At 39.6% G+C, this 16,693-nt stretch overlaps 3 non-coding genes across 3 annotated transcripts; 1 reads left to right on the top strand and 2 right to left on the bottom strand.

Moving 5' to 3' along the window:
* The first annotated feature begins 5,255 nt into the window (after positions 1 to 5,255).
* trnaf-gaa lies at positions 5,256 to 5,328 on the top strand. Its single transcript has one exon. It is a non-coding gene; the product is annotated as a tRNA-Phe (tRNA).
* Positions 5,329 to 7,734: 2,406 nt separating this feature from the next.
* Positions 7,735 to 7,816, bottom strand: trnal-aag. Its single transcript has one exon. It is a non-coding gene; the product is annotated as a tRNA-Leu (tRNA).
* A 2,297-nt stretch (positions 7,817 to 10,113) lies between these two features.
* Positions 10,114 to 10,186, bottom strand: trnaf-gaa. Its single transcript has one exon. It is a non-coding gene; the product is annotated as a tRNA-Phe (tRNA).
* Between the last annotated feature and the right edge of the window lie 6,507 nt (positions 10,187 to 16,693).

Raw genomic sequence — 16,693 nt, forward strand, 5'->3', positions numbered from 1 at the left:
TAAATACAGAACACCTTTTCTTTAAGGAAAGGACATGCCAATTTGAACAAATCCTAATATTAAACTTGCACATAAATTTTTTAACCAAATGTATTTAGTGAATCAAACAATGACTTACTCATGATATTTAAAAAGACACTTACTGGCGCCACCTACTGGTGTATTGATGTAACTGAAAAGGTCACTGCATGAATTAGTGAACGAATCTTTTGTTGATCGGAATCAAATGAGTCAAATGAGTCATTGGGATGAATCGTAAATTATCTTTCCCACCAACTCAACTTATTGTATCATTGTCCACAATGTGATATCTGCAGAAGTGTAATACTGTGCAAAAAAGGTATAAAATAATAATATTAATAAACACCTTAACAAGTCATGTTTGCTGATAACATGATGCTAATGTTCTACAAGACACACCCCTGCGGGGTGGGCATATAAACTCCAGAAAGTCTTTTTACTGGGAAAACATTAAAGTAGTAACAGGTCATTTTTATTGGTACCACAACCCTGAAACACCAATCATATGTCATGTGAGATCAGATGAGTAAAATTAAGTAGTAATATAAAGTTTCTAATGCTAACACAAAATAAATAGATAGATAGATAGATAGATAGATAGATAGATAGATAGATAGATAGATAGATAGATAGATAGATAGATAGATAGATAGATAGATAGATAGATAGATAGATAGATAGTTACGTGCTTGGCTTCAATGATAGCTGCATTCTCAGGTTAGCAAAACAAGCTAAATGTACACTCTATGACAGCGGTGTCCAATCTTATCCACAAAGGTCCGGTGTGGGTGCAGGTTTTCATTCCAACCAAGCAGAAGCCACACCTGATTCCACCTGTTTAATCAGTTGTTCTTGACTTTTAGTAGGCTCTGGTGTGGCTTCTGCTTGGTTGGAATGAAAACCTGCACCCACACCGGCCCTTTCCGGATGAGATTGGACACCGCTGCTCTATGACATTCGCTAGCCAGAGGCAACAACGATCTCTGATATTTCCTTCCAAGATTTCGTCTTAAGATGAAGATTTGCTTCTATTTGTGTGTGCTAAAGAGTAAACGTGAGCTAACATCAGACAACACATTAAACCAATTATATTTGTTCCTTTAACAAATTTGCATAGAATTGAGAAAATTACGGTGGCTGAGAAGTGCAAAACACATTACCAAATCCAAAAACACGACGACAATTCAGACAACCCGGAAACGGTAGGTATCGTTTTTTAATGGAAACTTACCGATCATCGGACGAGACACCTGTCACTCAAGATATACAGGTATGGAATCTTATGTGTAATGTGTAAAGCTCTCCGTTTAAATATAAGAAAATAAAAGAATTAATCCACAGTAATCCATTCCATCCATCCATCCATTCCAACTTTCACCTGCAGTAGACTGTTGAACTGCATGTACACCTTGAGTGACAGGTGTTTCGTCCAATGATCTCTAAGTGTTCCGATCACGAACCATACCAACCTCTTCCGGGTCGTCTGAATTGTCGTTGTGTTTCCGGATTCATTAATGTGTTTCGTGCAACGACTCAGACAACCCGGAAAAGGTAGGTATAGTTTGTGAATGGAAACTTACCGATCATTGGACAAGACACCTGTCATTCAAGATATACAGGTGAGTGACAGGTGTCTCGTCCGATGATCGGTAAGTTTCCATTCGCAAACTATACCTACCTTTTCCGGGTAGTCTGAATTGTCGTTGTGTTTTCGGATTTGTTAATGTGTTTTGCACTTCTCAGCCACCGTAGTACGGTTTTCTCGGCCACGTCGCTGCTGTGAAAACGCCGTATTCACATTATTATAATATAATAATCATCATCGTTTTACATAACTTAATGAGACTATAATAAGCTGGCTTGCAAAGACTTCATAAGAACACAGGAGAGTTAGAAGTATTAACCTGTTCATTTCTTTCTACCTAAGCTAAGGCTTTAGAGATCTTAAAGGTTTTTGTTAAACCAGTGATCTTTGCACCAAGACACCAAGGCAAATTAAGTAATATATACAATGTCAGCATGGCACCTCTTCATAAAGAAAGATGAAGATGAAGAGGTGCCATGCTGTCATTGCTGATTTTTTTTTTTTGTCACTTTTGGCTTTTTTCCAGAATACAGTAGGATACAGTGACCTCAAGTAGATTTTCTGGTCATCTGACAAAAATACATGTCCTTCACGCATCTCTGGCACAGCTGTTGGAGAACAAAACATTTACTAAAATGGAAACATGTGACTCACGCGCATGTCTGAGAAAATGCCTCAGAGGAGCTTCTGAAGGTAACTGGCTTATTTCTGATAAGAAGGTTAAATACAGGATGTACGGTGTGACTAAAGACATAACTGAATATGAATTTGTTTTTCAGAATGAACAGTAAATATTAAGCGCTGTATTTTTCTTTTTAAACCAGCTTGCTAGAATGATTCACAGGTCGAGACTACAGCTGTGCATCAGGCTGGAGATCCCACAGGAGGCGACAGGTTTGTTGGGTGATTTTCTGCTTTCATCCTTTCATCCTCGTTAAAGGTGTGAAAGTTCTCAAGACAATGGCAATAGAGCATACAGTACTGAGCTCCATAGTAAAACCATATTTGTACCATATTTCTCTACAGGCTGGCCTGGAAAGCTTTCCAGGGAGTAACACTTGACGTCTGGTGGAGACCAATTATAAACTCCAGTGAAGTATTTGAGTACTGAAGAACTGTACATATAATGAATAATGTTCTTCAGATGTTTTGTGTTACAATTTGTCAATGGAAAAAAATTGCTTGTTTTAAGAGGTCTTAGAGGACCTTTTATTTTAACAGACTTTTATTAACCATCATTACGTAATGAGTGGTTAAGGCGCTGGGATCTTGATCAGAAGGTCGGGGTTCGAGTCCACAAGCTGCTGAGCATCAACGTTGGATCCTTGGGCAAGGTCCTTAAACTCACCTGCTTATGGCTTGACCCTGCGCTCTGACCCCATAACCTGGGATATGCGAAAACCTGGGGGAAGTCATGGCCTAATGGTTAGAGAGTCTGACTTCTAACCCTAAGGTTGTGGGTTCGAGTCTCGGGCTGGCCACTTGGGCAAGGCACCGAACCCCTCAACTGCTCCCCGGGTGCCGCAGCATAAATGGGTTCCCACTGCTCTGTGTGTGTGCACTTTGGATGGGTTAAATGCAGAGAATGAATTCCGAGTATGGGTCACCGTATTTAGCCATACGTCACTTTCACTTATCAAAATATGCACTATGATGAGCAAACTGTAGGATAATTGTCTGAAGTGAAAGAATCTTTCTTTTTAATGCAATGCTAAAAAGAAAAAAACAATGTTGACTTGTGCATTTGCTTGAATGAACATTAACATTATTGGTTTTCGTTCATCCAAAATTATTCTGTTGTGAATAATACTAGCTAGCCAGTGGACAATGATAAATAACATTAGCAACAAGCTAGCAGGTAGACAATGGTGAATAGTGTTAGCAACAAGCTAGACAGTGGACAAGAGTGAGTAACGTTAGCAACAAGCTAGCCATTGGACAATAGTGCATAACATTAGCAAAAAAAGTTAGCCAGCAGACAATAGTGAGTAATGTTAGCAAAAAGCTAGCCAGTGGACAAGAGTGAATAATGTTAGCAAAAAGCTAGTAGGTGGACAAGCGTGAGTAATTTTAGCAACAAGCTAGCCAATGGACAATAGTGCCTAACATTATCAAAAATCTAGCCAGTGGACAATAGTGAGTAATGTTAGCAAAAAGCTAGCCAGTGGACAAGAGTGAATAATGTTAGCAACAAGCTAGCTAGTGGAAAATAACGAGTAACCTTAGCAACAAGCTAGCCAGTGTACAATTGTGCGGAATTGTGCAGAATTGATAGCAAAAAATAAAGCTATTTTATAGAACATAGTATTTTTTTAATTAAAAAAAAAAAGTCAAAGATATCAGTCCTGCATGTTGTTGGTAAATGCCAGCGATGATGTTTTACTATGCGACTGCAGAATAAAGTGCACCATAGGGCATTAATTGGGTGCATTTAGGAAACAGGTGAGTAATCAGGTCATGAGATGTTGGTCAGGTCAGGCTGATGGAGTCCCATGATCGTTTTTTTTTTTTATTATTATTATTATTATTATACTTCAGCTATTGTACCTTTTGTGATTTTGAGTTGATTCATTATGAATAGATTTTGCCGGAGAAAGCAGAAACACTGAAGTCCGGAGTGTCGTACGAGTTTCATCATTGTGGAGCAGGACATGACAAAGACATTCAATGATCGACATGAGCTTCCGATAATGACACCTCAGATAATGGCACTTTGTGACACAAAAAGACAAAGTGTGTTTTTTATGACATTGTTATAAAATATTTTAACCTGTATAAAATCTACCAACACATTCAGCAGAAAAATACATCAGCATTCCCCAGTGAGTGAAATCTTATCCTGTCTAACCCTTGATGTCACTTTAATTCCTCCTGCAGTCTTATTTATTTTAATCCTGACTGCAGGCTAGAGATGACTGGAAAGCCACTCGGTGTCAGTAAACTGCAGAGAGTTTAAACACACTAACGGTGATACGAAGGGCAGCTCAACCTCCTAACTTCCTTCTTAACATCTTTCCTGAGCATCTATTATTCCTTTGTTTGTAACCAATGCACAATTAACAGGAATTTTTATTGTTTATTTTGCAGGACTTCTTACCTTCTGAAGTTCTTTCATGCTAGCTCATCTCTACACCAGCCTCCTGTGGCTGCTGCATCAGATTTAAAACCCTGATGCTTGCCTGCAATGCCACTGACCACTGACCTCACACCCCTCTCAGGTCCTCCAGCATCATCTGTTCAACTGATCCCACCATCTCTCAAGGTACAAGGAAGACCTGAATTAAGAATCAACTATGTTCTGGTGTCTGGGTGGAGAAACAAACTTCCCCAAGATGTCCATACAGCCGAGCGGTCTAAGGTGCTGGATTAAGGCTCCAGTCTCTTCAGGGGTGTGTGTTTGAGTCCCAATGCTGCCATCAAAATTTTTCTATTTCAAAAAATAGAAATTCAGCCGTATTTCCCTGGTGGATAGACAGATGCTTGTTAGTTCACATGAGCTCCGCCAACAAAAGGCTATGGAGCGCCAATGAACTTTGCAATGCATTGTGGAGTCTTGGCAAGACAAAGGCTTTATAATGGTTGTGGCTGCCATGCCTTTGAGATATGAATGCCAAGAAACTCACACGTGTACACTATCATGGCTCCCGTTGCCGAAATAGCTCAGTTGGGAGAGCGTTAGACTGAAGATCTAAAGGTCCCTGGTTCGATCCCGGGTTTCGGCAAATGGTTTGTTTGGACACAGGCTGCATAAGTTCATATCTTTAAGCTATATCAGCTAGGATATAGAAAAAATATATAAAAAAGTAAATTCTGATGACATATAGTCACATCAATCATCTGTTTGAAGACTGCAGAGAACTGCTCGACAGGACCAAGCTGGTATTATTAACAATAAACAACACTAAAGTTTATTTTCGATGAGTTGGGGTTCTCTTTCCTACATTCTCTGCAGGAGTCTCAAATCACACTTACTCCATTGGCTGCTCAACAGCGCCCCCTCACATCGCATTCTAGCACAGACCAGGCAGAACGCATTCAGCCTGTAACAAATGAAAGTGTTGAGGTAGAGTTCAGCATCAAGGGTGGGATACAAATGTTTTGCCCTGTTCGGAACTGTTAGGACTTGCCATTTGGAATTGTTAAGAATTGTTAGGACCTATGTTAGGAATTGTTTGAAGCATGTTAGGACTTGTTAGGAACAGATGTCCAGACCATCCACTGGAGGGTGCAGCTGTGCAGGTCCTATACAAGACTATAGAAGACAAGCAAACTTGATTATGGAATTAGATCCATGCACAGGTCTGTATTTGTGAGGGAATAGAGGAATGGGCTCAGCACACAGCCCTGTGGAGCACCTGTGTTAAGGGTGATGGTGGTAGTGTGGATGTGGCCTGGCCTGTGTTAGCTTGTTTTCACTTTTAAGTTTATGCTGTTTATAATCTAATAAAACTGAGCCATTGTTTAATAAAAAAACACAAGTAAAGCTGAATTTTAAATGTGGAAATCTCTGAAGTGAGCCAAAATAAATTGTTGTTTTTTTTACTTACAATGATAAATATCTTTCTTTGTTATCTCTAGAAATTACTTTTTTTCTTCATACAGTGGCTTTAATTACAAAGATTTTTAGTTAATCTGACAGATAAAATCAGGCTCCAATTTGAGACAAAGTTGTGATTACAGCTAAGAACTAGACTGAAGGGGGTGAATACTAATGCTCACAACAAATATCTACTTTGAGAAAGAATGAAAAAGCCAGAATTCAGGAGACAGAGAATAATGTTAGCAACAAGCTCACAAGAGGACAATGGTAAATGACGTTAACAACAAGCTAGTAGGTGGACAATGGTAAATAATGTTAGCAACAAGCTAGCAGGTGGACAATGGCAAATAACGTTAACAACATTCTAGCCAGTGGACAATGGTAAATAACAAGCCAGTAATGGACAATAAAGAGTAATGTTAGCAAAAAACTAGCCAGTAGACAATAGTAAAGTGGACAATAGAAAGTATTGTTAGCAACAAGCTAGCTGGTGGACAATGATAAATACCGTTAGCAACAAGCTAGTTAGTGGAGAATGGTAAATAACATTAGCAACAAGCTAGATAGTGGACAATAGAGAGAGTAACATTAACAACAACTATAACAATATAATATATGATGTAGGCAGCATTTTTCTTTGGAAGTCCTCAATGGCTGGAAGTAAAGTTCCTGTGGTTCACTGGGTGGTTTTCACCACTTTTTGCAGTGGTAAATTAAAATGTTACAATTGACATAAACAGAACATAAACTTAAAACAAAAGGTTTAATATAAAGATTAATATTAGACTTATATTTAAATGTATTTGTATTTATCCCAAACGAACAAGCCTGAAGTGACTCAGGGGAATGTTGCAAGGAAAAACTCCCTTGGATGGTAAAGTAAGAAACCTTGAGAGGAACCATACTCAAAGGTGAACCCAAACTTATTTGGGTGTGAAAATATACAGTCTGACAGTCAGTCCTCAAAGACCACATGGAGTTGGCATCTCCTCTTCATGAGTCCGACTGGAGCTGGTAAATCTCTAGATGCCTCAGGATCCTCACATGGTTGGCCTCATCTCAGTAAAGGTAGGAAATGTGAATGTAGGAAAGAGAACCCCAACTCATCGAAAATAAACTTTAGTGTTGTTTATTGTTAATAATACCAGCCTGGTCCTGTCCAGCAGTTCTCTGCAGTCTTCAAACAGCTGATTGATGTGACTATATGTCATCAGAATTTACTTTTTTTTTTTTTCCATTTAAAACCAATTGTTTGTGCTAAGACTGTGTTTCGGCCAATGACTGTTTAGCTCTGTTAGTTTAGTGCAAACTGTTAGTTTGCAGTTCAGAATTATTAGGACTTGTCAAGACCTAAGTTAGGAATTGTTTGAAGTGTGTTAGGACTTGTTAGGAACAGATTTCCAGTCCATCCCCACTCTAGCACGGATTGAGGGAACAGGTGGGAAAAGCTTCCTACCTGTTCCCTCAATACGTGCCTTGAAAAAATTTGCTGGCAGCAAGAGCTGCAGACCCAGGGCAAGTTTATCATACCCCACTCTAGCACAGCTTTTCCTACCTGTTCCCTCAATCCATGCCTTGAAAATTTTTCTGGCAGCGGTGGGATTCGAACCCACGCCCCCGAAGAGACTGGAGCCTTAATCCAGCACCTTAGACCGCTCGGCCACGCTACCTGTGCTACTCAACACTGCCCTCTCACATCGCATTCTAGCACAGACCAGGCATTCAGTCTGTAACAAACGAAGGTGTTGAGGTAAAGAGGTCAGCGACAAGGGTGGGATACAAATGTTTTGCCCTGTTTGGAAGTGTTAGGTCTTGCCATTTGGAATTGTTAGGACCTATGTTAGGAATTGTTTGAAGCATGTTAGGACTTGTTAGGAACAGATGTGCAGTCCATCCACTGGAGGGTGAAGCTGTGCAGGTCCTATACAAGACTATAGAATGGATATCCCCACAGAACACTGCTACACCAGCTGCTTTATCCTCCGCCTATGCTTTCTCTCACTCACCACGAGAAACAGGCAGGGGTGGGGGTACAGGTTTATTGTTGTCAAAGAAATGGTTCTTTAAACCTCTACTCTTCTCTAATTTAACCATCTCTTCTTTTGAATTTCATGCCATTTCAGTTACCTCTCCTATCAACCTTGTTATCATTGTTGTCTACCGCCCTCCTGGGTTATTCCCATCCTAAAGAAACCTGCTCTGGATCCATCAGACATCAGTAACTACAGACCGGTATCACTTCTCTCATTTCTTTCAAAAATTCTTGAACGCATTGTCTATAATCAACTGTCTGTCTATCTCTCACAGAACAACCTCCAAGATCCCAAACAGTCTGGCTTTAAAGCAGCTCACTCTACAGAGACAGCCATTTTGGATGTCTCTGAGAAGCTACATACTGCTAGATCAGCCAAACTATCATCCGTCCTTATCCTCCTTGACCTTTCAGCAGCGTTTGATACAGTCAACCACAAGACTCTCTTATCCTCCCTCAAGAGTCTTGGGATTTGCGGATCAGCTTGGGAATGGTTTGCCTCCTACCTGGAAGGACGTTCATATCAAGTAACATGGAGGGGAGTGACATCTGCTCCACGCAGACTCTCCACTGGCGTCCCACAGGGCTCAGTACTTGGTCCTCTTCTTTTCTCCTTGTATACTCACTCTCTTGGTGAAGTTATTTCATCACATGGGTTCTCTTACCACTGCTATGCTGATGATAAACAACTTATCTTCTCTTTCCCACCCTCAGATGCCACAGCTTCTGACCGGATCTCAGCATGTCTGGCAGAAATTTCATCATGGATGACTGCTCATCAGTTAAAGCTCAATCCTAGCAAAACTGAACTGCTGTTCATCCCAGGTGATTCATCCCCAGGTCACGATCTTGCTATATCCTTGCACAACGATCTGATCTCCCCTTCAGCCACAGCTCGCAACCTTGAGGTAACCATGGACAATCAACTGTCCTTTTCCTCTCATGTTGCAAATGTGACTCGCTCATGTCGGTTTCTTCTCTACAACATTAGAAGGATTCGGCCATTTTTGTCCACACAGACTGCCCAGGTACTTGTTCAGTCTCTTGTCATTTCTAGACTGGATTACTGCAATGCACTGCTGGCAGGTCTACCTATGAATGCAATCCGTCCTCTGCAAATGATCCAAAATGCAGCTGCCCGGCTTGTTTTCAACCTGCCAAAGTTCTCGCATACCACCCCGCTGCTGCGATCCCTCCACTGGCTTCCGGTAGCTGCACGCATTCGGTTCAAAACACTGATGCTGGCCTACAAAGCCAAAAATGGACCAGCTCCCTTTTACCTCAAAGCCCTCATCATTCCTCGCACTGCACCCCGTAACCTCCGATCTACCAGCACTGCTCGACTGGTTCCACCATCTCTCAGGGTAAGAGGCAAGTATACTACAAGACTCTTCTCTGTACTGGCACCAAGGTGGTGGAATGAACTTCCCATAGAGGTCCGGACAGCCGAGTCACTGGCTATTTTCAAGCGGCGGTTGAAGACCTACTTATTCAGGAAGCACTTCAACTAGCACTTCTTTCCTTATCCTTTGCATTTAAAAAAAAAGAAGAAAAAAAAACCTTTGACAGTTTTTCATTGTAACTTTGAACAAATGTTTTAAACTCATGGTATCTTAAGTATGTAACCTAGTGAACCAGCATTAATGTATTCAGTGTTAGAGATTTAAGCACTTATGTACGTCGCTCTGGATAAGGGCGTCTGCCAAATGATGTAAATGTAAATGTAAATGTATAGAAGACAAGCAAACTTGATTATGGAATTAGATCCATGCACAGGTCTGTATTTGTGAGGGAATAGAGGAATGGGCTTAAGAAAGGTCTTGTTCAGAACACCAAGATCCAAAGCCTCAAGGGTTTTGCAATGTTCATTAGCACTCCTTAGCTGATATAGCTTAAGGATATGAACTTATGCAGCCTGTGTCCAAACAAACTATTTGCCGAAACCCGGGATCGAACCAGGGACCTTTAGATCTTCAGTCTAACGCTCTCCCAACTGAGCTATTTCGGCAACGGGAGCCTTTAACTCTTTTTCCTAAGATTAAGAACTCATTATCTAAGAACTCATATCACAAAGGCATGGCAGCCACAACCATTGTAAAGCCTTTGTCTTGCCAAGACCCCACTATGCATTGCAAAGTTCATTGGCGCTCCATAGCCTTTTGTTGGCACAGCTCATGTGAACTAACAAGCATCTGTGTCTATCCAGCAGTAAAATACTGCCTAACGTTGCAAGAGCTGCAGACCCAGGACTATAGAAGACAAGCAAACTTGATTATGGAATTAGATCCATGCACAGGTCTGTATTCGTGAGGGAATAGAGGAATGGGCTCAGCACACAGCCCTGTGGAGCACCTGTGTTAAGGGTGATGGTGGTAGTGTGGATGTGGCCTGGCCTGACATGCTGGAGTCTGTTAGTCAGAAAGTCCATAATCCACTGACAGAGGGAGGTGTTGATGCCCAGATCCCTAAGTTTGGTGATTAACTTACATAATAAAACATACAGACAAAAAATATTCAGTTGAAAGAAGAAGAATCCTTTTCTATAGCACACGATTAGCAGTATCTCTGAGCAGTGTCTAATATTATCTCTGAGTAGTTTGAGGATTATTTAGGTGTTATTTCCTGATTCTTTATCATTTCAGGTGTTTCCTGCAGCTACAATTGGAAAAAGATTCCACAATTTCTTAATGTATTTATTTTATTTCCTATTGTTTTTTCTCTTTCCCTTTCAATTTGTCGAGGTTCACTTTAATGTCTCTGTGAACTGGAGGTCTCAGAAGATGACTACTTCGATTTCTGTCTCATTTGAGCCTTTATTGTGCCCTACAGTGCTTGAAATGGAAGTCGTTCCCAAACCACTCACGTCAAAGCCAAAGTCATTTTATCAGAAAAAAAGAGTTTTAGCTGCAGCGGAACAGCTGAGTGTTTCTCCCAGTTTTGTTGACAGTCGGGATGAAGAAAGAATCACAAACAGAGCATGGAAACATTTACACCAAATCAGTTCACTTTCATTTCTGTAGCAGTTTGAACAAACCAGCTGTTATGAAGCACATTTCTAGAAATCCATAAGGAGATTTAGATCCTTAAACAGGACAGAGAGAGAGAGAGAGAAAGAGAGAGAGAGATCTGTACTCTAAACCCCAAATTCAAAAATTCAAAATATATTGTTTATTTACCACAAAGCTGCATATATATTTAAATATGATAAACAAAAAATAATAATAATTATAAATTAATTTTAATTAATCAAATTGAAGATTTTTTTAAAACTCAGAAATCAGAAGTCCTAAACTGTATATATTTTGTACATCAGTTAAATCACTATTCAGTAATCCCTCGCCACTTCGCGGTTCAAGTTCCGTGGTTCAAGTTTCGCGGCCTCAGTGCATCACTGATTTTTCAAAAATATTAATCGAAAATAAAAATAAAAACGGTTTCCCAGGATGCCAGACAAAGAGAGAAACTCTCTCAGAGGCTTTGTACATACCCACAGGCACTCAGACAAGGCACATGATTGGTTCCCGGCGTGAGATCTGAGCTGATTGGCTGCGCATCATCGCATCCTCTCCCAGCTTCTTCCCTTGTTGTATCTCACCACTCTGGTTCATGCTGTCAACTGTGTCTCGCGTATCGTGTTCGAAATTAACTTTTCGTTAAGCCCTTACGATGCCTCCTAAGTGCCGTGTCTCTGCGAAAGATTCCTCTAGTGAGCCCAAGAGGAAGAGGAAGATGATGACCATCAGTGGAAAGGGCCAATCCCACTTCACGGATTTTCACCTATCGCGAGGGGTTCCGGTTCCCATTAACCACGATAAACGAGGGATCACTGTATTTTGATTTAAAAAAAGTAACACTTTAAACATTTCAGATTTTAATTTTATTTTTTCATTCCAAACACATTGGATAATTTATTTTTTTTTGCACATTTAGTGTATAGGAATATTGGATAATTTTTTTTTTACATCGATAGTGTCAATATTATTGAATATATTATTATTAATTTTATTTATTTTAAACACTTTTGATGCTTTTTACCTATTAAATCTGATTAGCTTTTTACCTAAAAATGACAATACTTTAATATATAGTTTTTAAATATATAGTTGATTGTTGACTTTAAATATATTATATTTATATTTTTTATTTTAAACACATTGGGTGATCTTTAAAATTGTTTTACATTTTATGAATCTGAATATTTAATTTGAATTATTCGTTGATATTAACACTATTTTTATTTCATTTCTACCGCTTATCCGAACTTCTCGGGTCACGGGGAGCCTGTGCCTATCTCAGGCGTCATCGGGCATCGAGGCAGGATACACCCTGGACGGAGTGCCAACCCATCACAGGGCACACACACACACACACACACACTCTCATTCACATACACTCTACAGACAATTTTCCAGAGATGCCAATCAACCTACCATGCATGTCTGCGGAGAACATGCAAACTCCACACACACACAAGGCGGAGGAGGGAATCGAACCCCCAACCATGGAGGTGTGAGGCGAACGTGCTACCCACTAAGCCACCGTGCACTCCTACTATTTTTATTTGATATTTTAATTTATTTTTATTCTAATGACATTGGATGATCTTTTTAAATTCATGTTTATACATATATATATTAATAAATTTTTTTAGACATTCCTTCACATGGATGATTTGTTTGTTTATTTGTTTATATAAAATTTATTTCAGGTTTCTGATCATTTTATGCATTAAAGAGTTCATATGAGTTAGAGTGAGGTGCCTGACTTTAGGCTTTAACTCTAAACTTAACTTTTTTAAGAAACACAAAACATAATAATAATAATAATAATAATAATAATAATAATAATAAGAAGAAGAAGAAGAAGAAGAAGAAGAAGAAGAAAATCGGTAGTTCATTCCTTGAATTCTGGATTGTGGTTGGTCAGAATGTGTTAATTAATTATTTATTCATTAATTGGGTTTATTTATAATAACAGCGGGGGGCACGGTGGCTTAGTGGGTAGCACGTTCGCCTCACACCTCCAGGGTCGGGGTTCGATTCCCGCCTCCGCCTTGTGTGTGCGGAGTTTGCATGTTCTCCCCGTGCCTCGGGGGTTTCCTCCGGGTACTCCGGTTTCCTCCCCCGGTCCAAAGACATGCATGGTAGGTTAATTGGCATCTCTGGAAAATTGTCCGTAGTGTGTGTGTGTGTGAGTGAATGCGTGAGTGAATGAGAGTGTGTGTGTGTGCCCTGCGATGGGTTGGCACTCCGTCCAGGGTGTATCCTGCCTTGATGCCCGATGACGCCTGAGATAGGCACAGGCTCCCCGTGACCCGAGAAGTTCGGATAAAGCGGTAGAAAATGAATGAATGAATGAATTTATAATAACCGACTTCTTCTGATACATTATCGTTTCTATAGCAACAGAGTGTTCACGTGGACCTGTACAGCAGATGCTCCATTAAGGAGATATTTATGGAAAGAGTCTCCAGTGTCAGAGCTGAAGATGTAACTTTAAGTTGACTTTTCACAACTGAGGGATTCACACTTTGTGCTTTGAGTCATAATAATAAGAATAAGAATAAGAATAAGAATAAGAATTAGAATATCAAGAGAGAGTGGCCAGTGGTAAAATGATGTTTATAGCTGCTTCACTGAAAAGTGAGAACCTTCACAACATTAAATGTAACTGTAAATGGATAAAATGTACAATGTGTTGTTCTTTAAAACATTTTTAAAACCTAGCTTGATAAACCAACAAATTCACTAACATTACTTCATCGATTACTTCTTCAGGGGTCCCAGTGAAGGTGTGGAACAATTAAAGAACAAAATAATCACAGCCCCCCTACTCCCCCTTCTTCAAAAGTACTGGCACTCTTCATTATTATTAATACAGCAAACAACATATTAAAAGAAACTCATATATCAGAAGTGTATTTTAGCACAAAGATTTCTTAGTGTGAAGAACTGATTGAAATTTACAAAATTACTGGCACCCCTGCCTACATGGAACTGTTGGAGACAGTAACAGTTATTTGTGTGTGTGTGTGTGTGCGCGCGTGCATGTGTGTGTGTGTGTGTGTGATGAACTGTGACGTTTCCATGGCAACGGCCCTTTCACAAGCCAGAGGATCACGGCCGAAATTTTATACACACCATTACTCCCTCGATACACGCTGAAGTAACCGGGGTACCACAGCAGACTCACCGTCACATCATTAGGTGATGTTTGAACTTGAATCTGAGAGCCGAGAGCCAAAGACGCATCAGACATCACTGCAACACACATCACTGTATCACACATCACTGCATCAAACATCACTGTATCACACATCACTGCATCACACATCACTGTATCACACATCACTGTATCACACATCACTACATCACACATCACTGTATCACACATCACTGCATCACACATCACTGCAACACACATCACTGCATCACACATTACAAATCACACATCACTGCATCACACATCACTGCATCACACATCACTGCATCACTGCATCACACAATCCCTACACCACACATCACTGAATCACACATCACTGTATCACACATCACTGCATCACACATCACTGCATCACACATCACTGCATCACACAACACTGCATCACACATCACTGTATCACACATCACTGCATCACACAACACTGTATCACACATCACTGTATCACACATCACTGCATCACACAACACTGTATCACACATCACTGCATCACACAACACTGTATCACACATCACTGTATCACACATCACTGCATCACACAACACTGCATCACATGTCACTGCATTACATGTCACACATCACTGCATCACACAACACTGTATCACACATCACTGCATCACACAACACTGTATCACACATCACTGCATCACACATCACTGCATCACACATCACTGCATCACACATCACTGCATCACACATCACTGCATCACACAACACTGTATCACACATCACTGCATTACACATCACTGCATCACACATCACTGCATTACACGTCACACATCACGGCATCACACATCACTGCATTACACGTCACACATCACTGCATCACACATCACTGCATTACACGTCACACATCACTGCATCACACATCACTGCATCACACATCACTGCATCACACATCACTGCATTACACATCACTGCATCACACATCACTGCATTACACATCACTGCATCACACATCACTGCATCACACATCACTGCACTGTTAAATAATTAGTATGTGTCACAGGGATGTGTGTAGCATGAAACATCTCCCAGGTCAGAGTGTGTGTTACAGATTATACATCACTGTCACTTCTGACCCTGCAATCACTATTCCTAGTGCTGAGGTTTATTATTATTATTATTATTATTATTATTATTATTATTATTATTATTATTATTATTATTATTATTATTATTAATATTATTATACTGTATCGGTTTCTGGCCTTCAGATCAAAGATCAAATGATGCAAGGGCAGAGTCAGAGTGCTGTAGCCGGGGTGAGGGTGACTGGGTGTCACTGATCATATAGCGCCCTGAATTATTCAGAGGAATAAAAATAGAGCGTGTGAATCCTTCAGTTCAGAAGTGAGACGAGGACAAGCGCATTATGACCCGACGCCACACTGCCCTCTAGTGGAGCTCTGGATTCATTATGACTCACTGACGTTAACAGTGCTCCTAAATGATTACATAAGTATTAGTTATCCTACTTAAGGCATGGAAACTATTACATCATATCACAGACTTTCACATCGTACAAACGAAACAGCAAAGTTACTAATTACTCATAACTGATCATTTTTATGGGAATGTTAAAGCAAAATGATTTAAAACAGTTCACCAAAATGTCACTCAGTGTAATAGATCATTTACTGAAGTTATTGTTTATGTTTTCATTTAATTATTTAAGTGCATTATTTTCTTATTTGTGGCCCTCTGGGTGTCTTTATAAAATACAAATACAAAAAAAATTAATACAATTATCGTTTTTTTTTTTTACTTATTCACTTGTGTTTACTTTTTTGTTTACATATTTATTTGTTTATTTCAGGTATTTGGTGTAACTTTATCAAATCCAAACACATAAATATATAAACATTTCTTTGTTTTATTTAATTATGCATTTTATTTCATTGATTTCATAAGTATAGTATATTTTATTATATATTATCAAAGCACAATAAAAACAAACTTCTGTGTTTGTTTTAAATGAAAAAAGAAAGTTTGCTAATTTGTTTATATTTATGGCATTCAGTGTCCTTTATGAAATCAAACCACACTAAAATAATATTTGTTTACTTACTTAGTCATTTTTGTAACATTGTTTACCTTTACAAAATCCAACAACATTGAAAACTTTAATGAATCAACTTATTCATTTATAGATTGCTTTATTTATTTATTCTCTCACTCATCTTCTACCGCTTATCCGACCTTCTCGGGTCACGGGGAGCCTGTGCCTATCTCAGGCGTCATCGAGCATCGAGGCAGGATACACCCTGGACGGAGTGCCAACCCATCACAGGGC

The sequence above is a fragment of the Tachysurus fulvidraco genome, chromosome 5, assembly GCF_022655615.1.
Source record: "Tachysurus fulvidraco isolate hzauxx_2018 chromosome 5, HZAU_PFXX_2.0, whole genome shotgun sequence".
NCBI lineage: Eukaryota > Metazoa > Chordata > Actinopteri > Siluriformes > Bagridae > Tachysurus > Tachysurus fulvidraco.